This window comes from Piliocolobus tephrosceles, chromosome 14, assembly GCF_002776525.5.
Source record: "Piliocolobus tephrosceles isolate RC106 chromosome 14, ASM277652v3, whole genome shotgun sequence".
Classification (NCBI taxonomy): domain Eukaryota; kingdom Metazoa; phylum Chordata; class Mammalia; order Primates; family Cercopithecidae; genus Piliocolobus; species Piliocolobus tephrosceles.
The window spans coordinates 109761427-109786100 of NC_045447.1; positions in this window are offsets into that span (position 1 = coordinate 109761427).

Genomic DNA, 24674 nt, shown 5'->3' on the forward strand with positions numbered 1-24674 from the left:
TGACCCGGAAGCTCCGGGGAGGAGGAAGTACGTAATCCCATCTCTAAACTCCATTTCCAGACCCCCTGGTTCTCATACTAGAACCTCCCTCTTCCCAGGGCAGTGACCATATCTATTCCTTATGGAACCACCCACAGGGTGTGGTATTAGCCCACAGTCCCGAGAGTAATTACATAATTGTCAGACAGAGGGTTCCCTAGGTCTGGGCTATTGAGTTGTAAGCACCACCGCATGAAAGACAGATCAGCCCCGCCCGGGTAGGGCTAAAACGATTGCAGTCCAGCTTTTATATGGCATCAATTATTCAATCCAGTTATTCACTCACCACCTTAGCCACCTTAGAAATAAAAGGAATGCCTTCCTTTCTCTCCAAAGGACTCAGATTTAAGCCACAGCGGTTGGCTGGCAAACCAGACCCCTGTGTCATTTCTTCCATTTCTCTAACTCTCTCGATACAGGATCTTCATCAATGAGGACAGGTTTCACTGCAAGTCAAGCCTCTAGTAGTCAGAGATTTTAAGGGTGGCCTGATCCGGCAGGCTCGGCGTAAGAGGTCACAGGAAGCTATACAATAGCCCTGGGTTAGAAATTCATGTTCTGGATTGGCTTCTAGCAGTCCTGTCTGCTTAATTTATGAGGCCAGTTTCTCAGACTCAGGACTAGCAGGCAGAGATGGAATTACCTAGGAAGAGGCCGGTGTCCTTCTGCACCCTTGACTTCTATAACCCAGAGCACACTCTTGAAACTGCTTCTGCCTACTAAAGCAGTAACTTCCCAACCCAATTCATTACAAACTTGTGAGACCACCTTGGAGAATCCTGTAACTAAAAAGCCATGTTCTGCAAAAGGACAGTCCTGAGTTGTGCCTAATTTCATGTGGGATTTTGTTGTTTTCATGACACCAGTGCAATAAAAGGGCCCATCTCTTAATAATGTAAAAATCAGTGATGGCAATGTTCATAGCAGGGTTTCATGCTACATAGCAATGAAATCCTCAGCACATCTGCAACTCCCTGCTTTTCTGTCCCTGGAATCTCCAGTGTTTATTTTATATGAAGGAGGAACCAACACGGAACTTCTTGAACCCGTTATGTGGTTGAAATTGGGCCTTCTCTTCTATTAGGTAGTGTGTGTCTCTATATCATGTTCTTGTTCCTATGCCAGAAAAGCTTGACACGTCTTATTTTCATGGCATTACCTTGCTGTTTGAACTCAGAATTTCTTTGCCCGGAAACTCAAGTGTAAAGAAACAGCAGGAAAATGTTCCAACCTTTGGTGGTGAAGCCTTCAGGTGAAAGAAATGGAGAAAAGCAAGGTGGAAGAGTACAGACAGTGGGTCCTAGGAAGGAAGCCCTTTTCTGTTTTTAGCAGAAATGTTGCTGTGCCATGTGGTGAAAGAGGAGGCCTCCGTGAGGCCCAGGGTGTGACACCTGGCAGGGAGCCCTGGTTCTTTTCTTCTCTCAAAACTCTCAACTTTTACAAATTAGTGTCTGGGCTTACAAGGCCATGGCCTTTGAGTTTCAAGAGTCTATTCAGAACTGAAAATCCAAGAATTTGATTTTTTGGTCTCTGTCTTTGGGTCTGTTCACCCAGCCATGAGTGACCAAGGGGAGGGAGGGCCACACAGCAGCTTCTGTGTGAGGATATAATTCTCTATCTCAGGAAGTTGTACCAGCATCCTGGGCTATGAATACTGGACGGTTACAGACATGTGAAAATTCTAATGGTGGTCACATTTTCTGACCCAGAAATGACACTATTCTCTTCCTTATGGTGTGAGCACACTGAAAAGTCCAATTTATAGTTTGTCATTGTATTAGTCCATTCTCAAGCTGCTAGAAAGAACTGCCCAAGACTGAGCAATTTATAAAGGAAAGAGGTTCAATTGACTCTCAGTTCTGCAGGGCTGGGGAAGCCTCAGGAAACTTACAATCATGATGGAAGGGGAAACAAACATGTCTTTCTTCACATGGTGGCAGGAAGGAGAAGTGCTGAGCAAAGGGGGAAATATCCCTTATAAAATCATCTGATCTTGTGAGAACTCACTCATTATCATGAGAGCAGCAGTGTGGGGGTAACTGCCCGTGTGATTCAGTTGCTTCCACCTGGTCCCACCCTTGACACGTGGGGATTATTATAATTCAAGGTGAGATTTGGGTGGGGACACAGCCAAACCATACTGGGGGAGCCAAACCATATCAATCACATATCAACTTCTGAGGAAGAAAGGGAGGAAGAGGAGGCACATGATGATGATGAGACTTTTTTTTGTCCCATTGGAGATATAACAAGTGTATCTAGTGAAGAAGAAGAAGAGGAGGAGCGGGGGGGAGATGGAAGCAGGGGAAAGAAGGAGGAGGAGGAGAGAGATGATGGTCACAGGTGTGGGGGGAGGCGCCATATCCCTTGTGAGGAATGACACCAGGGCCTTGCTGACGGCAGGGAACCTGGGACTCTGGCCATGAACACTTCCCTGGAGGAGCTGGGCATTTGTGCTACGTGGAGGGTGAGGTTGGGTGGCTTCAATCCCAGGGAGACACAACCTCATCCTGCATTTATACACTCACTTCTCAGGCTTCTCAGAGGAGCCACCTCTACTCTCCAACATCCTCATGCCCTAAAAGGCTCAGCTAGACCTTTCCAGGGTCCCAGTGAGCACCCAGCAGTGATGGCAGGACTGGCAGCGTGGGTCGGGGGGGGGGAAACAGTGAGCAGTGCCTCCTGCACCCCCCATTTGGAAATGTGAGGGGACACGTTCAGTCGTCACACTGTGGGCTGCCGTTGAGAAGCGTCCCATGAATCAGTGCTGAGGGCTGACGGTGGTAGTGCGCACGTGCACAAGCTCCTTCCTACGCAGAGTGCCGTTTGGGAAACTTCCTCTGTGGAAAGAAGTGGGGAGAGCGTGGATGGAGCCCACGGCGTATGGACGTCATGCACCCCAGCTTCCCAGTGTTCCTGGTTGTGGGATGAAACCAGCAGTGCCCGACTCACAAGCAGAAGGCAGAGGTCAAAAGGGGCAGCAAATGGTCTCAGACTTTCACAGGTGGTGAGCACTCACTTTGACTCCTGAGTTAAATGGATGTCCTGCAATTCGGTAAAATGACCAAGTGACTTCTGCAGGGGGACACGAGGGGGTGAGGAGTGTGCTCCCCCCGCCTCCGGACCTGCCTCCCCTTCTTGTGAGCGTGGCTGAGGTGAGTAACTTTTAATTCTTCTGTGCCTCAGTTTCCTCTCCCATGTGTTATGAAAGTATTTCCTCCTACAAGGTGAGACTCCCTGGGAAGTTACTGCTCTCATGTTGCACCCCCCAGAAATGCAACTCACCACTTTATTACCACTCAGGAAGCTGGTACAGCCTAGAGATAAGAGTGTGTGTTGGGGCGGGGTAGCGGGGCCTTTGTTTTCTCATCTATGAAAGGGGATGGTTAATAGCCCTTCTCTCACAAGTGAGCTGGGAACCAGTGAGCTGAAACATGAAAAGTGGCTCCAAGATATTACCTGATGCTCTGGGGCCTTGAGGAAATCCAAAGCCACAGGCTGTAGCAGGCAGCAGAGATTTCATTCTAGATTTCTTGGAGACAAGAGGATGTGGTTAAGTCATATGCCACAAGACAGTCTCCTCATTAGCCATGTCCTCTCCTTGACATTTCCCTTAAGCTGCCATCCATGGGAACCTCCCCTCCACCATGTTTGCCTGTCTTGAATATTACTATTACTATTATGGAAATTTGACTTTGGGATAATAGTGGAAAGTCTTAGCAACAGCATTTTAACAGGAGGCAGGGCTTGTTTAAAAGCAATCTAGCAGCACTTTTATTATTATTATTATTATTATTTTCACTCTGCAACCTCCATCTCCTGGGTTTAAGCGATTCTCCTGCCTCAGCCTCCTGAGTCGCTGGGACTACAGGTGCCGCCACCAGTTTTGTATTTTTAGTAGAGACATGGTGCTGCCATGTTGGCCCAGCTGGCCTCAAACTCCTGAGCTCAAGTGATCCGCCTGCCTCAGCCTCCCAAAGTGCTGGGATTACGGGCATGAGCCACCGTGCCCAGCCAGGTAGCACTTAGGAACACACGAAGCCTGCCTGCAGCAATTCTTGCTCCCTACTCACGGGTCTGGGGGTTATGTCCCCCTCAACTGTGTGCTTCATTGCAGCACAGTCTGGAGGAAAGGGGGACTGCCATGTGAGAGGTGCCTGAGGCAGAGCAGTCGGCGGTACTTACAGGCAACAAACTAGGTATACTGCCAGCAAGGAAGGTGATCTCATAGCAATTCAGAGTGAAAAGGTCTAGAGCCCGCCACTGTAAGTGAGGGTGGGGGCCAGCAGCACAGGCAGAAATGCAGATTCTGCCTCCATCTCCTGAATCTGAATCTGTGAACAGGATGCCCAGGTGGGCACACTGAAGATGGGGAAGTGCCATCTGCGGCACACAAAGCAGTGGCATTCTGCCTACAGCCACACATCAGTATGTTAAGTGTTTGCCTTTGTGGGAATGGTAGTGGGAGAGGAGAACAGGGGACAATGTTAATGAAGTTAAAACTCAGGCAAGACCTACACAGAGGCAGCACATGTTTTCTCACGGTGAGCAAGGTTCCTGCAGGCACCTTCTACAAGAAAGATTGCTGACGATATGGACAAGTTCACCAACAGCCCATGTCCCCTCCTCCCTCCCAGGTCTCAAGCCCCAAAGGGAACCTGTGATCCAAGAACAAGCCTGCGTCCAGGGTCCCAGCCCTTTCAATCCACTGCCTGGCTGCAGCCAGGCTTGCTGTTCCTGCCTTGAATAAGAGTCCCTCACTGTGCGTTTGCTGCAGCTACTCATTAAGGCAAAGCACTTGTACATGAAGTCCTGTGGAAAAAAGGGAGGGGCATTTAAGACATAATATTTGCTAGATGCAAACATGAGAAGAGAAGACTTTGTCATCAAACACTGATTCCCAGTCAAAGCAAAATTCCAGAGATTGTGAAGGGCAAAATAGATTAGTATTAAGTTGAAAATAATTTTGGGTTCCGTATCTCAGTACTCTGCCATTTGCTTACAGTGTATCTGTTGCCTTATACTTCAAAGCACTGGATGGTGAGTTAAGAAGGAACAATTAGTAACAGAAGCATGGTTTTAAAAAACATCTTGGGGAGTGAGGGTGGAGGTGGGGAGATGGGATAATCCCAGGCCACTTCAGTAGTTCCCAGAATATCCACATGAACTCCTCATTTGTGGAGCTGAAAATGTCCATTGCAAGATGCTGGCTTTTTGGCATCCTTTTCCTTTCTCTCTCTTTTCTTTCTTGTTTTTTGAACTCTCCAGCTCAGAGTCAGGAAAACGCTGGCATGATAATATGCTACCATTGGCAGTTGTCCTTCCAAGATGGTTTATGCAGGAAACATCACTAAAGCAACTCTGCAAACCCGAGGCCTACATCTGCCCTGCCACCCTTCAGCTGTGGGGCCAGTAATAAAATGCCGTGACAGCGATGGGCGAGACAGGGTCATCGTAAACAGGAGAGAAGCAGCAACCTTTTAGGAAAGAAACAGAAAGTTGAGGCATTGAGTAGCACTGAGCCTGGGCAAAGACACTCAGACCCCTATTGGTAGCAGAGAGGAGGTGGCTGGGGGCTACTGCCCACTGATGAGGAGAAAACCTTTTACAGAAACTCATGAGGTCCTCAGTGTCCTGAGTATTACTATTACTGCTCTACAGATAGGTTACAAATGACTGATGGTTTATATAACCCGAGAGCACTAATTTCTCCAAACTCATTGCTTGGGTGTAGTAAAAAGTCTCCAAAATATCCAAATGTGTACATATATATTTGTGATTATCTTATCCTGTTCATGCTGCTGTAACTAAATACCTTAGACTGAGTAATTTATAAATATTAGGAACTGATTTTTCGATTCTGGAGGCTGGGAAGTCCAAGATCAAGGCACTAGAAATCCAGTGTCTGGTAAGGGCTGCTCTCTGCTTCCAAGATGGTGCCTCTAGTGCATCCTCACACCATGGGAGGGCGAAAGGGCATGGATGCTGCTGTGTCCTCATATGGTGGGAGAGAGGGAAGGGCAAAGAGGAACTAGGGCTCTCCAACATTTTTGTAAGATCATTAATCCATTCCTCAGAAAGCGACTTAATCACTTTCCCAAAAGTTCCACTTCTTAATACTATCACACTGGGTATTAAGTTCCAACATGTGAATTTCTGAGACATGAACATTTAAACCATAGCAGTGATCCTTGGAATTCTGTACTTGTTACCGTTGATCTGTAAAATGCACATAGCATCTCTCCTGTTTATCTTGTGATGTTTCTAGAAGGATCAAAAGAAGTAAAAGGGCTGTGCAGATACAAAGTCTACCACAAGAAACAAGCATAAGTTATTTGTGCCAATAAAAGATACATTTGATGCTGTATTGATTCCTCTCACCCGAAAGCCTTAGAGGGAAGGCCACCTTGCTCCTGATGGATTCATTCCTAGCTGTTCTAATGCTCCTCCCTCTCTCTTCTGTCCAGAACCTTCAATTACCCTGTACAACTACAGTGAACCCTTCTAGGAGATAGGGGTTTCCAAATGCTAGCCCCAGAGCCTCTGCCCTGGAGGCAAAGTTTTCACAGTCCTTGGCAAAACATTAAAAAGTTCAGCATTACTGATCATTAGAGAAATGCAAATCAAAACCACAACGAGATACCATCTAACAACAGTCAGAATGGCTATGATTAAAAAGTCAAAAAATAACAGAAGAAGGCAAGGTTGTGGAGAAAAAGGAACACTTATACTCTGTTGTTGGGGTGTAAATTAGTTCAGCCATTGTGGAAGACAGTGTGGTGATTACTCAAAGAGCCAGAGACAGAAATACCATTCGACCCAGCAATCCCATTACTGAAGGAATAGAAATCATTCTATTATAAAGATACACACATGTATCGTGTTCTTTGAGCACTAGTCACAATAGAAAAGACATGGAATCAACGGAATGATCAGCAATGATAGACTAGATAAAGAAAATGTGGTACCTATACACCCTGGAATACTATGCAGCCATAAAAAAGAATGAGATCATGTCCTTTGCAGGAACTCAGATGGAGCTGGAGGCCATTATCCTTAGCAAACTAACACAGGAACTGAAAACCAAATACTGCCTGTTCTCACTTATAAGTGGGAGCTAAATGATGAGAGCACATGGACACGTAGAGGGGAACAACACACACTGGGCCTTTTCAAAGGGTGGAGGGTAAGAGGAGGGAGAGGATCAGGAAGAATAACTAATAGGTACTAGGCTTAATACCTGAGTGAGGAAATAATCTGTACAACAAACCGCCAAGACACATATTTACCTATGTAACAAACCTGTACCCCTGAACTTGAAATAAAAGTTAAAAATAAAATAAAATAAAAATAAAGGCAGTGATGTGCATTTTCCCCACCAAGCCAAATGTACTCAATTGAAAAAATTGTCATTGATTCTGAGATTGTTTTTCTTTTTTTGTGTTAAAATATCATTCTAACATGATTTGGTGTGAAAATGATAGGGCCCACAGATGCTGGGTTTCTTTTTTTTTTCCTTAATGTGTTTACTTGGAAAAATGACAAGTTGGTCACTTTATATAGGTCCCCCAGTTCTTTTATTTTAAAATTTTGATTGGCCTGTGAAATTTCACAGCCTGGGAATCACTGCTGAATGTTCCATGGCTTACTTTCCCAAGGCCTGAGTCATGCCTTCAGGAAAAAATGACAAACACACACTAGAAGCTTTATCCAAGAGCCTGATGAAGAAGAACATGGGCTGGGTGTCTCTGACTTAAGAATGCGCCTCTCCAGAACTTCGGCAAGGACATCTGTAGCTGGCGAGAGTGACAGAGCTCCATAGGCAGCCCCCCACCAAAGCTTGGGGGGCGCCTGCTGTGTCCTGCTGCTGTGGGGCACAGTCTTTCCTGAATCCTTAGTTAAAACTAACAGAAAGTAACCTTTGAATGGCCACTAGGGGTGATTCGAGCCACACTTTGTTCAACAGGTGTACTGCCCATTAATGAGGGCTTGGTGGGAGGGCTCAAGGCACCTATGGTAATTTATAGAGTTGTTTCTGAGGAAAAATGCATTCTGAGTATGAGGTTGCTAAATTAAAATTAAAGTCTTGAAGTGTTTCATACATTCTTGGATGGGCTGGAACCCATCCAAGAGGTTCAGCTGAATCCAGTAACAACAGTTGCACTTCCATAGTGGGTCTTGTGCATTACAGTCCTGGTGATCCCCATGGAAGAGGACTGAAAGAGCTGGGTTCTAGAACTTCCAGGTCCTTTGTGTAGCCACCAGCCTCATGTGGCCATCAAGCACTTGAAATGTGGCTGGTCCAAGTGGTGATGGGCCCTAAGTGTAAAATACACACTGGCTTTCAAATACATACAAAAAAAGAAAAAAAGAATGTAAAATATTGATTACATTTTGAAATATTTAGGGTATATTGTGTTTATAAATATGGTATTAATTTCACTTACTTTTACTTTTAAAATGTGGCTAGAAAATGTTAAGTTAAGTATGTGACTCACGTTTGTAGCTTGCATTGTTTCTACTGGACAGCACTCCGTTAGACCACATATAGGAAAACTACAGCCCCCAGGCGAAATCTAGCTGATCTGGGCATATTGTAAATAAAGTTTTATTGGAACACAGCACACCAGTTTGTTTACATTTTGTCTCTGGCTGCTTTTGAACTGCAACAGCAGAGCTGAGGAGTTGTCACAGAGACTGTATGGCCCACAAAGCCTAAAATATCTACCATCTGACTTTTTATTGAAAAAGTTTGTCCACATTTGGTCTAGACTATCAAGGTTCAAATCCTGGTTTTCCCACTTAAGCAAGGGCCTTTCTCTGTATGTGCCTCCACTCCTCATGTGTTAAATAGGGATAATGATAAAGCAGACCTTCTCCCAGGGGTTCTCGTGAGGAAAGAATGAAAGAGTACCTATCAGTCATGGAGTAAATGTTCATGAAATGCATCATCATCATCATATCATCATCATCATCATCATCATCATCATCATCATCATTATCTCATCATCAAATCTCATTGTCATCATCATATCATCATCATCACATCTCATTGTCATCATCATATCATCATCATCATCACATCTCATTGTCATCATCATATCATCGTCATCGTTGTCATCATCTCATCATCAAATCTCATATCATCATTTTCATCATTATCATCTTATCATCTCATCATCATCATTGTCGAAATCATCATCATCATCATTATCATTATCATCATCATCATCATCATTATCATCATCATTATCATCATCATCATTATCATCATCACTGATTCAGAGTATATGATTGGGCTCAGAGAGATATCTGTGGTCTCTGGCCACAGTCATGTGGTTAGTAGGCAAAGAAAGTGAGGTTTCAAATTCTTGTGTTCTATCTCATATTTTGTTATTTCATCCTAAAGCCCTTTTAAAACAAAACAAAACAAAACAAAACAAAAAAATGTCTTGAAAGAAAAAGACTGTCAAATGCTGGAAGAGTGATGCATGTCTGGCATGCCACCTCTCTGCCTTCCCAGATGTGGCCTCAGCATCATTCTCAACAAAATTCTCCAGGCAGTACACACAACTGGACTTGGCACTTGAGTTGAAACTTCTTTGCTATTTCTGGTCCAAAGAAATGGACTTCAAGGTCAGTTGGATAAATAAATTCCAATGTAAATAGCTCTTAGCATATAAAATGTAAATATTAATATATTATGCTTTGGGGTCCCTAAGAGTTATGGAGATTTCTTTGCAGGTATTAAAAAATTCTTGGGCACATTATATGAATAGCAATACTTAGCATTTGTAGTCCTTTGTAATTAATAAAATGTATTCAGATATATAATTCTCCTTGAGTCCTACAATATTCATAGAAGATTAACTGAGCAGATACCATTATTCCATTTTCATAGATGGAACAATGGAAGGCCAGAGAATTGATGACTGTTTGCCATTAGGAGGCTGTGGTCTGTGGCTCCAGAGTTCTTATATCAATGATCACGTTCCTTCAGAGCCAGAGCCCGCAGATGAAATCTTTAGAGGTTTACTGGTATGAATTTCTGAAGCAAGCTGAGTATTTATGTACAAATTCAGCTGTAGGAGTCTTTGGTCTCAAAAATGGTTACTTTCTTTCATTTTTCTTCACACATGTAGCCTTATGACCTGTCTTTTTTTCTTCCCAAACCTTGAAAAAGATAAGGTGTTAGCTACTGCTGCCAGACAAACCGCTCAAAAACTTAGTGGCATGAAGCAACAGCAGCCATTTGTGATCTCTTACCATTCATGATCTCTTACTATTTGTGATCACCTCTTACCATTTTACAGGTTGGCAGGGCTCTGCTGGGTGTTTCTTCTGCTCCAGATGGTGTCAGTTAGGGTTGTCTTCTGGAGGCCTGACCAGTGGTAGTGTCCAGGATGGCTCACCTACATGGTTGACAACTGGGCTGGCTGTTGGCTGGGAGCTCAACTGGAATTGTAGAATGAAGAGTTCCAGTTCTTTCCAGGTAGCCTAAGTGGCTCAGCCTTCTCATAGTGTGATGGCTGGGCTCTAAGAGGTTGTGTTCCAAGTAGGTGGGAGTAGAGACTGTGGTTCTTAAGGTCCAGTTTCAGAAGTTATCCAGCATCACTGCTACATTCTGTTGGTCAAAGCAAATTTCAGGCCAGCCCTGATTCAAGAGGAGGTGGAACTGACTTCACCTCTCAATGGGAGAAGTGACAAAGAATTTGCAGCTGTTTTCAATTCACAACATATGGATGCAGAGCAATATGTCTCTGGTATAAGAAAACAACAGAGCAAATACAGTCATAAACAGCAACTGATACTCAGCCTTTGGTATCAGAGAGCCAGAGGAAGGGGAGGGCCTGCCCAGGCATTTGTTGCCAGGAGAGAATGGAAGCCCACCATCTCCAGACGACCTTCCAGTTTCCAAAAGAAGGCTGAAGTATAAATTTCCATGTGAAATCTGCTTTTCCCAATGTAAGCCCAACCTTTAAAATCATATTGCATGGGACAAACTGACCCGTGAGCTTCTAGATTTCAACACTCGCTTCACACTATTCCTGGGATGGCTCATCTTTTATGTGAAACACCTGTTGGCAAGATAGTCACGGGCAACTCATTCATCAGAGAACGGCACTGCTTCATGGTTGGTAAGAGAGGGAGGAAAGAAGAACAAGTTAATTATTGTGGGGCTGGGGAGTCGCCAGGGGAAAAGGCAATTCTGTCATTTATTTACTAGTATTTACTCGTAGAGCAATAAATCAAAGTCGCTGGTCCGCCAGGAGCAGCGGGAGTGGCGGCAGCTGTGCCAGTCAGAACGCTCTTTCTTACGTGATGTGCACCAGGGGAGGGCAGCCTTCCAATGATCTCATGTGGTTCTTATCAGATTCCAGAGAAGAGAAGACAAAAGGAGGGGAGGACAGCCATGGTCGCCTGAGAGATACGCTGCTATCTGGAACCGGATGGAAGGAACAGGGCGGGTGAGGGAAGCCTCTGCTGGAGGAGCCCCCAGAATCAGCCCACCTGAGGGCTGATCCATCCACCTGGGCAGGAGGCTGTTCCACCCCTGCCCAGCCCAGCTCCCGAGGCCAAGGCCTTTTCTCACCATGGGAACAAAACAGCATTCAGTTCAGCAATGGTAAAAAAAAAAAAAAAAAAAAATCCTTCCTGTGGTATAATGAAGAGATATGTTGCAGAGCTCCAGAAATAGACCTTGGCTGTGGTGGGTGATGGAGCGAGCGTGTTGAAGTCTGCACCTCGGCCACGCTGCACACACCCAGCGATTCCCCTAGTGTGAGGCCCCCGGTGACTGCTGCCTTCTGATGGGAGCCTCAAGGGGTCAAAAGCCGCCCTGGGAACCACACCCCTCCAAGGCTCTGCTCAGGACATTCCGGGGAGTCATTAGGAGCCAGGGGTCTCCCCTTGCCTGCCATGCCCCCTTCCTCAGAGTATCTGTGTGTGCCTGCGCCAGGGACAGGTGTTGAGTTTGCTTGTTCCTTCATTCAGCAAATGCTTATTGAGCACCTTAAGAAACCAGGGCTTTCCCAGGCTCGGGGCACACAGCACTGCTTTGGAGAGGTGCTTGGGCTCTCCTCACAGGACTTTAGGCCTCAAAGCTGAGGGGGACGGGCGGTAGGTCAGGGAGACACCCAGCTCCTCTGTGACTGCTGGGGAGGTGACGGACAGGGCTTTCCATCTCAGTGTCCTCAAATTTTCAAATGCCAAAAAGAGTTAAATTTTAGAAACACATTTTTTTCTCATCTCCACTCCCAGGTAAAAGAGGCAGCCCGGGAGACACAGTTTTGGTAATGAAAATGGTATTTTCCAAATAATTTTGACGGTTCACGAGGACTGCTGGTTAGGGTATTGGAAATTAGGACTCCATAGCACATTCCATGTGGGGTAAAATACACATGGAATGAACATTAGAAACATGGAAATACAAAGGAGTGGGAATTGTCACTCTGGGGATAGAATGCTTATTTCTGAGATGTGTGTAGCAGTAAAAAGGAGGATATTCACTGCTGGATGGGAAGGTGCATTTATTTTGCGAATGAGCATTAGTAGAAGTAATTAACAACTAACAATGGCTAACATTTTCGAGTTCTTACTCTGTGTCAGATAGTGTCTTTTTTTTTGAGTCTTGCTCTGTTGCCCAGGCTGAAGTGCAGTGGTGCGATCTCAGCTCACTGCAACCTCCGCCTCCCGGGTTCAAGTGATTCTCCTGCCTCAGCCTCCCCAGTAACTGGGATTATAGGCGCCCGCCCCCATGCCCAGCTAATTTTTTGTATTTTTAGTAGAGACAGGTTTCACCGTGTTAGCCAGGATGGTCTCAATCTCCTGACCTCGTGATCTGCCTAACTTTGCACATATTATCTCACTTAATTTCTTCCAATAATCATCTGAAATGGGCACCCTTATAGATCCCACAGGTGACACTTGCAGGCAAAGCCTCCCAGTTCCAAAGTGTCAGAGGCCTGCCTCTGGGACACTTGCTTCATGCGCACTCCAGGTTAAATGTGTGGGAACAGATGCTAAGTGACAGCTCCTCATGATGAAAAGCCTTGACGCAGAAAAGCCTCCTGTGAGTCCTATGTTACCACTTGTTGACTGGGTGGCCCTGACGAGTCGCTTCCTGGCTCTGCTGCCCAGGTTCCCTTCACTGGTTCACTCTGCCTCCCTCCTGCTTGGATGAAAGCCACGGGCCAGCGGCACGTACTGAGCACTTCTAGGGGAGACAAAGATGCGTGCAGTAAGGCTGTCTGCAGCCCTGCGAGCATGCCTCGAGGGAGGACACAGAGCAGGGAGCACAGGACTGCAGCTCTGTGTGACAGCAGAGCATGCACAGGGATGCACCAGAGACCAGGAGTGAGCTGGCTGCACCTGGAGGGAGGATCATGGGAGGGCTGCAGGTCAGGTCCAAGCTGAAGACGCCCTGACCCCAGACGGGCGCAGCTGGACGTGGAGGGGCAGGTGCGGCCGCATGCCAGTGAGAGTGTGGTCACTCCCAGCACAAGTCCCGAGGCCGGAGGCCTAGAATGTGAGGTGAGGACTGTGGCCTGAGTGGCTGTCAGTGATGAGCGGGTGGCAACAGGATGGGCTGTACAGGAGCCATGCTATCCACCTTGCCATGTGTAATTAAGGTTAACTCCGGTGGCACAGGAGGGGCGGCAGCCATGGAAAGGGGTGGGAAGAATGGAAAGGGTGGAAAGTGGAGGCAGGTGCCCCTCTGAGTTTGTTTCCAACTGGCCGCATCTAAATCCACCTCTAGGTGCGTTTGTATTTTTAGTAGAGACGGGGTTTCACTCTATTAGCCAGGCTGGTCTTGAACTCCTGACCTTGTGATCCGCCCACCTCGGCCTCCCAAAGTGCTGGGATTACAGGCGTGAACCACTGCGCCCGGCCGTGGCCACATCTTTTAACGTATATCGCATAACACAATCATTTTCCTGCGTCTTTGTCTGGGTTCTCTCTACCCTACCCCATTAGCCTATATCAATGCAATTTAAATTACCCTCTCCAGTCCATTCCATTTTAGCACAATAAAAGCTAAAGGAACTTAATGGCCAGCAATTGAGGGGTCTGATGAAATTTTCATCTGGAAAAAGATGTAGAAGATAAAGCTTTTGATCAGCTTTGAGAGCATTCTTGCCTGCAGGCTGACCACAGTGGTCTGGACTTCCTCTGTGTTTATGGAAGGAGCGCTCCTGTCCTGGTCTTCCACCACAAAGCCACAGTCACATCCGCAAGGCCTCCACTTTTAGTGCCTGCAACTGAAGGGCTCAAAAAAGGAGGGGTTCCCCGTAGCCCTCCCCTCATTTTAGTTTAGTATTTTTTTTTTTTTACATTCCCATCCCCATAGGGAAACTGTTGGCTATTTTTGCCTAGATAAATGGTTTATCATCTATTGCAGTTGACTTCCTTTTATGATCAATTAGTTTGAGGTTGTCAGTGCTGCTTCAAAGCTGCTATGTATCTTTCACACCCCTCTACCCTGTAATTTATAAGCACTATGGGTTTCAAAAAAGAAGAAAAAAAGAGAGAGAGAGAAGAAAAGAAACCCTACAGTACTTTTATTAGCTGCTGAAATGCATTAGGGCACATACACTTTGAACTGCACAGGGGAAGATAACCGTGCCTGTAATTGGAATAACTCGCATCCGTCCCCTCTCGGCTCCCTTTAATAACCTCTGCATTGTTTTATCCCCAGGATTTACTGATGACCCGCAATGGCCCTCTCCTGGGCCCCCGCCCACTGGGGTATTTGTGGGGGAAAGGGCAATGCACGTGGCCCCCTCCCTGACCTGCGCCCCTCCATAAATCAGAGCCTGCATTCGCCCGTGATGGGGAGCCAGATGGCAGCTGTTGTTGGAGGAGCTCAACAGGAATCAAGGCCTGTGATCTTTCCTGTTGCTAACAGGCCTGATTTTTTATGGCTGTCAGCATGCTTGGAACGGCCAAGGCAGGCACGAAGGGAGGCCGGGAGGGCAGGGCCCGGTGGCCCTGGATCTGCGCTTTCTTCTCCCAAGGGGGCAAGCCACAAAGGTCTCTCCCTCTTCCTCCCTAGCTGGGGCACTTGGCCTTATATTCTGTTTCTGAAGAAGTTTCCGAGGGTGTGCGAGTGATGAAGCTAAATGTAACCAAACACCTTCTAGAAAGGAAAATGGCGGCCAGCTTCCCTTTGCCGATGGTTCATGGACCCTCAGCGTCGTGGCCCTGTCTGAAAGATGACAGCTGCCCCTTTCCACTGGAGTGATGTCTAAAACAGTCTGGTCCTAAGTACCTTTTATACTGAAGTGAAAACCATTTCTTAAAACTACTCGGTGAGTCAGCTGGGCACGGTGGCTTACGCCTGTAATCCCAGCACTTTGGGAGGCTGAGGTGGGTGGAACACGAAGTCAGGAGATCAAGACCATCCTGGCCAACATGGTGAAACCCCGTTTCTGCTAAAGTACAAAAAATTAGCTGGGCGTGGTGGCGCATGCCTGTAGTCCCAGCTACTAGGGAGGCTGAGGCAGGGGAATCGCTTGAACTTGGGAGGCAGAGATTGCAGTGAGCGGAGATTTCATCACTGCACACCAGCCTGGGTGACAGAGCAAGACTGTCTCAAAAAACAAACAAACACAAACTACTTGGTGGGTCCAATGTTTGAGTGTTTTGCTTTTTCAGAGTATGGACAGAAACTGCAAGGAAGATGAGAAGGTAGGACGTAAGGGGAAAGGATGAAAGGCAAAGAGCTTTCCAGACGCAGAGAGAAACCCCAACCAGTTCTGAGGTGCCTACCTGGGAGTATTCGCTGCAGAGATCAGTTCTTGAGGTGCAGCAGTGCCACGGTGGGTGCATGGGCCTGGGTCCCAGTGGGCACAACGAGATGATGGGCAGTCCCTGTGTGGTCCACAGTGTGCCTCCAACAGGCTCGGCCTCTAGCAACAGAGCCAGCCACAGGGCAGGGCTGTGTGGCCAGCACCGTACAGCCTGCAGAAGTCTGGAGGAGACAGGCATAGAATCCCAGAAGCAGCCCAGCGCTTTTATAGGGCAGAGAGCGAGTCTGTTTATGAGGGCTTGAAGCCAGTCTCACACTCTAGGGATGAAGCATACATGGAAAGCAGACATACCCAAGATACCACATCCAGAATATTCCAGGGGACAATCCAGGTTCTTAGAGCCATTAGGTGCTGGCTGGAAAAAAGTCATTCAGATGTTTCCCAGGAAGGGTGGATGCACACCTCTCTGCAGTCCAGTCGACAGGAGCAATGGGAGCAGAGGTTGCAGTGATGTGAATGTGGCTGGAAGGGGCCACAAGCCAAGGAGTGCAGCAACCTCTAGAGCTGGGAAACAAGGATGTGGGTTCCCCCTGGAGCCTCCAGGATGGTACAGTCCTGCAGGCACCTTGGTGCTAGCCCACCATGGCCCATTTTGGACTCCTAACTTCCAGAACTATAAGAAATAAATTTGTGTTGCTTTAAGCCTCTAAGTTTTGGTACCTGTTACAACAGTCAGCCTCTGTATTTGTGGGCTCTGCCTCCACTCATTCAACCAACCATGGGTAGGAAATATATAAAAGAAAACAATAAAAAAACAGTACAACAATAAAAATAATAGAAATTAAAAAGAATACAGTACAGCAACTATTTACCTAGCATTTACATTGTCTTCGGTATTGTAAGTCATCTGGAGATGATTTAAAGCATTGGGAGGATGTGTGTGGGTTATGTGCAAACACAACCCCAGTTTACATCAGCAACCTGCACACCCTCGGCGGTCCTGGCACTGATCTCCCACAGATTCCAAGGGACCTAACATCTTCACGCAATGGCTTTTCCCTGTGCTAATTTCACTTTTTTAAAAAAACATTTTTCTCCTCATACAAACTCTCAGTCTCCCTGTGACTGAACATCGCCGATGATGCTCTGAATAACTCAGGTGAAAGGTGAAGGATTGAGGTGAAATTCGTTGTTTGAGAACAGATCGAACAGCCGGAGCAAGTTAAGTCTTGCATCGGAGAGCCAAGTTGGGAGCCAGCGAGGAAGGATAAGGGGGCAGGGACTCAAAGTTGGTGATCCACTTTCCCTTTGCGGGTAATTTCACTGGCACGGGGTGCTTTGTACAGGGCCGTCCGGCACTCTCTGTCTTATAGGTCTGCACCAGTGTTTGAGAGAGAAATGACTGAAATTTGTTTCTAACGGATAAATCCAATTTAAGGGAGCAAATAAGCACACACCAGTACAGGCGTACAAAAGCCCCACGTGTGATCCGATCCCCGCTGATGTCATTTCACACCTGAAGTGCTGAGCTTGGCTTTCTAACAAGCTGCTGCACAGGAACGCAGCCACAGACAGTGGGTTAACCATGGGTGTGGCGTCCGAGAACTGGGGTGAATCAATGGCCTCTCTTCTTATTAGCCAGGTGACCTCGAGTAGTTCATGACTCTCTCAATCTCCATTTCCACGATGTGGTGCCACCTCGTAGCATTGCTGAAAACATTAAATGCCACTGATGTCCGCTGTGCCCTTATCACAGTGCTGGGCACATAGGCACACAGGCATGCTGCACGACTGTGAGTTTATGTTAATAATTATTTGTTATGTTAATATTATGATTATGATTATTATATTTTATTATTGTATAATATATGATTATTATATTGTTATATTATTATGACATAATAATATTATGTTAATAATATTTGTCAGAACTAAATGCACGGCTTAATTATTCTTTTTTTTTTTGAGGCGGAGTCTCGCTCTGTCGCCCAGGCTGGAGTGCAGTGGCCGGATCTCAGCTCACTGCAAGCTCTGCCTCCCGGGTTCACGCCATTCTCCTGCCTCAGCCTCCCAAGTGGCTAGGATTACAGGCGCCCACCACCTCGCCCGGCTAGCTTTTTTGTATTTTTTTTAGTAGAGACGGGGTTTCACTGTGTTCGCCAGGATGGTCTCGATCTCCTGACCTCGTGATCCGCCCGTCTCGGCCTCCCAAAGTGCTGGGATTACAGGCTTGAGCCACCGCGCCTGGCCAATTATTCTTTTAACTCAGGTCATAATCTAACCCACAGATGATGAAGGTGGTAATGATAAAAACAGCCAGCATTTATTAATCACCTGTCATGTGCCTGTCAGACACTCCTTCAAACCCTTTACATATGGAGTAATGAAAGCCGAGGGTGTTTGAGTAGCTTGCCGGGTCACCTTGCTAGGCAGTGGCAGCACTTGGATTCGATCCCAGGTGGTCTGAACCCAGAGCCTGACTGGCCTCTTGGTCATGCTACCATTCCAGGGAGACCTGTCCCGTGGCCTGACTAGGCACAGAAGGACCAGCAGATCCACTTCTGCTTCTGATTTCCTTATGATCAGTGAGGCGCCCTGGACATTCTCCTTAAGATTAAATGACACTGACTAATATCTTGGAGATGCCAGCCAAGAAAAGTCTTGGCTTTCGATGGAATCTGGGAGGAGAGGTGGAGGAGGCAAGTTGATTCTTTAGCTGGGTGAGTTCTGGGCATTTCTCCAGCATCGCGGTTGGGGCAATCCCTGAGACTTCTAGTGATTGCTTAGAACGATTCACCTTGGCACTGTCTTCCGGACACAGGGTGAGTACCGGGTGCACACCGTTACTGAGTAAGTCATTGCCATGATTGGAACAGGAACTACCGTGCTTTCCAGGATGTGGGAAAACGCGGACGCTGAGCTCAGAGCAAGCCACCTTACGGAAGAGGGTGACCATTTGGGGGGCTGACATTTGAAAAAGTACAGGACAAGCAGGAATTAGGGAAAATAGGTAATACCGAATATCCTAGACATCAGAGAACAAAGTTATCACGAACACCCAGGAAAGACTAAATCCTGGAAGAGGTTAAAAATCCACTTCCAAAAACGAGAAAGAGAAGTGAACACCATGATTAAAATTCCAGGTCTGTGATGAGACCGGAAGCGGGAAGACTCAGGGGTGAAGTGGGTAGCTGGGCTCAGTAAGCTCACATCTCCTTCCCCGCTCAGGTTCTCTGATTCCCTCAGCACGTCACATCACATAAGCTGTTGGGATTTCCCTTGCTCCATATAGCAGCTGCTCCATTTGACCCGAAGGAAAAATATTTCAGAACAGTTTCCAAACCAACTGCATCCTGCCTCCCGCCCAGTCCTATTGTTTGAGGAATTCCTTCGTTTCTCTTTTTCAACCAACTCCTCTCTGCCTCTTTTTCTCTTATTTCCCTTCCTTTTCCCACTCCCTCCTTCCTCCTCTCCTTCTTCTTCCTCTCTTCCTGTTTTCCTTCTACATTCTCTGCTTAAACTTCTGACTACTAGAATAATTTAATTTCCAATAGGATACAAAGAAAATGACCTGGCTTGGAAGATTTCCATGCCATCTGATATCACCTTCACACTGCATACTTGGCAGTGCCCAGGGAGCTGAAGTAAAGACATGAGTCTTCTGCTGAACGAAAGGATAAACTAAAAAAAAAAAATGTGTTTGGCTGTCGTACTTTCAGTTTAAAGCTCGCAGTTTTATTTTCATAAAATAAAAAGTTAAAGTGAATTGCTTATGCATTGCAGGGTGATTAGGCTGTCCTTGAGGTTTGAGAAAAACAGAGTATAATTTAGTTCAAGCTCATGTTTTGATTCCATAGCGGGAAGGCTGCAAATTTCCATTGCACAAGAATAACATTTCAGCCGTGGCTTCTGAACCTGGGGGCGCTGTTGCTATAAATATTATTTCAATTGGATTATGTTGTGTGGAGGCCTGGATTATGTTAATATTTTAAAAGTCTTATCTCAGCTCTTACATGTTTTAAATACCAGGAAGAGTGTAACGGGGAAGCCAAGGTTATGTAGACTAAATGAACTGCATTAAAATGAGCTGTGCTTTCTCCCTGGCTGCTCACAGTATAGATTGGGAGAGTCAGCAACTCTTGTCTCAGAAGCAACCGCACAGAGCCAGCAGGAGCCTGCGGGAAAGGGAGAAAACCTAAGCAGACAATGGAAACTCGGGAGGAGCAGACCTCACAGAGGCCAAGGACAGAGCGAAATAAACGAGTGGCAGAAGAAATAGGGCCAAGTTGATTTTCTACCCTCTTAATCCCTTCTTACATAGCCCAAATATCCTATTCAGCACTTCATTTATTCATTCATGCCACCCCCATCCTATTGTCAGGAGAGATTTAGAGACAACGGAACCTCAAAAACAAAAGCAACAGCGTGAATGAAATGAATGTGGGGAACACGCAGAATGCAACGGAAGGCATGAAGCCAGTAGGAAGTTGGACAGTGGGATGTCGGGGGAGGGTCTTTTTCAGTTTGACGCAATCAAATTTCCTGTTTTGTGAAGTTTGGTTCTTGTTGGCCTAAATGCATTTTTGATGCTTGCTAAAAAGATAGGATAAATCCAACCACTTTGTTTATTTTCATATTCCTCATTTCAGTGGTAATAATGGTGGAATTAGGGATTGTAGAGAGAGGCAGCTCTGTAGGTGTGACGATGAAGAGTGTTCACGGGGGATGGAAATCCGATGGGAAATGCAACAGAAGATGGATCCGGGAAAGCGGAAAAGGAGAAGAGGAAGCACCAGAGACAGCCATGAGGTGCCATGTCGGGAAGGACCCTGACCTGGGCTTCCCCAGCGTCCTGGGTGATGGGCAGCAGAAGATTCCGGACTCCAGCAGAGGCTCTGTTTAGCCTCTGTCGCCTCAAGAGTCTATCAGTTTCTCCCCAGGTTTCCAACACGTAGCAGATGTTCCATAAATGCTTGTTAGACTCAGCTAAACTAAACCACTCGGGTCTAAAAGCGATGAGTAGAAGACCTGCAAGGACAAGAACCAGACATTGTGTGAACTAGATAATAAAAAATAACTGTGAGAGACAAATCGTAAAGGACGAAAAGAAGGGTGTCTTCAGATGGTGTATGGGTCTTTCCTTCTGGAGTGGAGAAAGCACACGCGTCCTGGGCTTCCACGGCACCATGTCCTGTCTTTACAGTTCACAGAAACCTGGATTGTAAGTAAGCTGCTGGGTCGTCTTCCTTCTGACTGGACTTGGAACTTGGAGCAGATGGCGAGTGTGTCTGTTTTGCTCACTGCTGTACAGTGAGTCTGGCGCGATGCCTGGCTGATCATAGTTGCTCCATATATGTTATGTTGAACGAATGAGAAAACGAGGCTAATTTAGAAGGGGCTCGTGAAGAAATAGGGGGAATTTAAAAAAACTCCTAAGGGCAGCAAAAGATGTTGAGACAGTTTGAATGAAGGAATTTAACTTGAAAAAAAATTTTTTAAAAAGCTCTGTAGTAAAAAAAGGAAAGAATGTTATCAATAATAACAAAAATGAATAAAGATGCATGTATAATCTCCTGGCATTTTCACTGCTTTATCTGTAAAATGGACTTAATAATATCAACCTAAGAGGTTTTTTTGGTGAGGACTAAATGAGACTATGTGTAAAATGTTCAGCATTTGTTGGCCTTTACAATTAATTAATATTGTTAAGTTGAAAATGATAAAAGCCAGTTTGAACTTATGGAAAAAGAAAAAAAAAAAAAAAAAACCAGGGGGTTCCTTTACCTATAGTGTAGACAAGCCAAGAGGAGGCCAGGGTAGGTGTGGGAGCTGGGAGGGCCTACCCGTCCCCTGGGTGTGTTGGCGTCATCCTAGCCATCCACAAACCTGCCACCGTGGCCCCAGCCGCTCCAGACCCGTGTCTCAACAGCTTCACAGGTAGAGAGGAATGGACGTCTCTTAATTCAGCAGACCCCGAGGTCTTTGAGGAGCCTCATCTGAAATGTGTGCTCACCTCTCTGCTCCGCACTGCGGCCAGAGACGGGATGTACCATGACTACCTTTGGCTGGGTCACATGCCCACCTTTCAAACAGAGACAGAGGCGTTGAGGAAATCCCTGTAGACCAGGCAGTTGCCCCAATTTGTGTCTAGGATCTTCAGCCCATGAAAGCTATGAATGGTGTTAGCGAGAGTAAAATGCAGTGGAAAAGGCAACGGGAAGGAAACGTGCAGCTTTTCCTCATGACTTCCACTCTGTACGTAGTTTAGTAAGCAGGCACCTGCCACTGGCTTTGCATCTTGCCCGCCTGTCTCTGCTAAAAATTCAAAAATTAGCCGGGTGCAGTGGCACGCGCCTATGATCCCAGCTACTCGGGAGGCTGAGGCAGTAGAATCGCTTGAACCCGGGAGGCGGAGGTTGCAGTGAGCCAAGATTGAGCCATTGCACTCCAGCCTGGGCGACAGAGCGACTCCCTCTCAAAAACGACAACAACAACAGTTCCACAGAGGCAGGCATCACAGCTTCTATTTCCCCTTGCATACCTCACATGAGACAGAGTGCCATGTTCTCGTGTTTACTGAGTGCTTTTTAATAACAAATAGATAAACAGATCAGTAACATCATCCAACATCAACCAGTTTGCAAAAATGAAACCATCGTGTCAAACTGGTTTCTGTGAAAGTAACTCGCTGAAAATAATGGAAAGTTTTGCCTCAGAAAATACATCTCCTGACCTAGTTTAAAGTCCTATTTGGATGCCAAGGATGTTCAGATCTACCAGTGTGGAAGCCTCCTGAAGACACAGGAGACTTGGCCTCTGAGAAGGTTCCAAATAAATGGCTTCTTTATTGTTTTAAAGTAAGTTATTCTAATATTTCTCAGCGAAAGATTAATTTATCCCCTTGTATGTCAACCCTGAGCTCTTTTTGCTATTCCTAAGCAAAATCTAGTCCAAAAAGACAGCATAGAGATCCAAAGAACGCACTGACAAAGGAGCTCACCACCAAGACCGCAGTAACACAGTCCCTTGAACAGCTCTGCTCGAGGTCACCCGGTGGAGTGAGCGAATTCATGCGGTCCTGAAATGGCTCCTGAATACAAGGTAAGCTTTGAATCATATTTTAAAGGAAATTGGGGCCAGTCACAGTGACTCATGACTGTAATCCCAGCACTTTGGGAGGCCGAGGCAGGTGAATCACAAGGTCAAGAGATCGAGACCATCCTGGTCAACATGGTGAAACCCTGTCTCTACTAAAAGATCAAGATCAGCCTGGCCAACATAGTGAAACCCCGTCTCTACTAAAAATACAAAAAAATTAGCCCGGCGTGGTGGTGGGTGCCTGTAGTCCCAGCTACTCTGGAGACTGAGGCAGGAGGATCGCTTGAATCCAGGAGGCAGAGGTTGCAGTGAGCCGAGATCGTGCCACTGCACTCCAGCCTCAGCCTCAGCAACAGTGCGAGACTCTATCTCACAAAAAAAAAAAAAAAAAAAAAAAAAGTTAGAGCCATGAGTTGAAGTCAAGAATAGGGCAGGAAACTGGAAAAAGAAATTATCTACTCACAAGCATGACTTTTAAAGCAAGACAGCGCTCGTCTTCTCTGCCTTTGGGACAATATATTCTTCTGAGATTAATGAGGGGCAGGGAGGGGATGTGTGAGATCGGACGGGGAGTGGCTGGGAAGTTGCTCCAGCGATCTGCCTCCTTTCTTTCTGCTGTGCCCAGAAGCAGGATTGGCATGAGAGGTCGGCACCGAGAGAGGGGCTTGGGAAGCCAGGGCCAGAGGAGCCGAGGTGTGAGCACTCGGAGGATGCCAACAAGCTGTGGAAACTTGAGATCTCTCAGGGTAGCAGAGACAATCCCAGGGGTGGCTGGAGAGAGATGGAGGGTAACTGGAAGAGGCCACCAAACATGTGTGAGGCACTTTGAAAGCAGCATCCAAGGATCAGTCCGGATTTACCAAGGTGATTAGAGCGGAAAAGCAGTGACAGGGGAGGGAGGGAGAAAAACAGCAGGAGACAGAGGGAAGGAGAGAGGAGGGAGGGTACGGCTTGGTCAGGACAGTCTAGGAAATGCTTTAGTAACAAATAAATCCTGCACCTCTGTGGTTAAACAGCCAAGGTTTGCTTTTTGCTTCCTTGCACGTCAGCCTCCCAGTCACTCAGAGGCCCAGCTGAGGGCGTGCCATCTTGAGATATGTTATCCCAAAGCAGGACAAGAACTGGCAGCTCTGATTTTCAGAGCATGCACTGGTCCGCAAAGCTTCCTCCAGGAAATGGTGCATGTCTTTCCCGCTCACATTTCATTGCAAGAACAAATCACATGTGCAACGATTTCAAAGGGGTGGAGAAGGTCAAGCCTATCATGTTCTGGAAGATACGGGACCAGACACTTTGTGAACAGCCCCACGGCTGACACAGGGAGGAATGGCGACTGCACAGTCCCGGAACAGCTGCTGTGATGACCTGGTGCCTGCAGAGAGCTCGCCCTAAAAAGGATGCTCTGGCGTCATGACCTTGGGACTGTTTCTGACCCTCTCATCTCAATAAAATGTATTTCATATTTCAAATTTTCAAGGTTAACACCCTGCAGTTTTCAACGTAAAATTAATCTTCATCTGCACAAATGTTAAAATCTGTGCCCAAAGAAACGGTGATCAGTGAAGGAGGCCTGTATTGTGTTCTGGGGCGAGTCATCTCTGCTGAATGAAGGGCTGTGTGACAACGGAATATTCTTCGGGAAATGGAGGCATAAGATTGAGAGGCTGCCACAGTTTAGTGAAGACTTGCCATGGGCACCCCCAAAGAGAGGCACCGTTGCATTGTGTTCTGCGGGAGCTGGTCCACAGTCAGGGCGCAGCAGAGCCGCGGGGGCCAGCAGCCCCC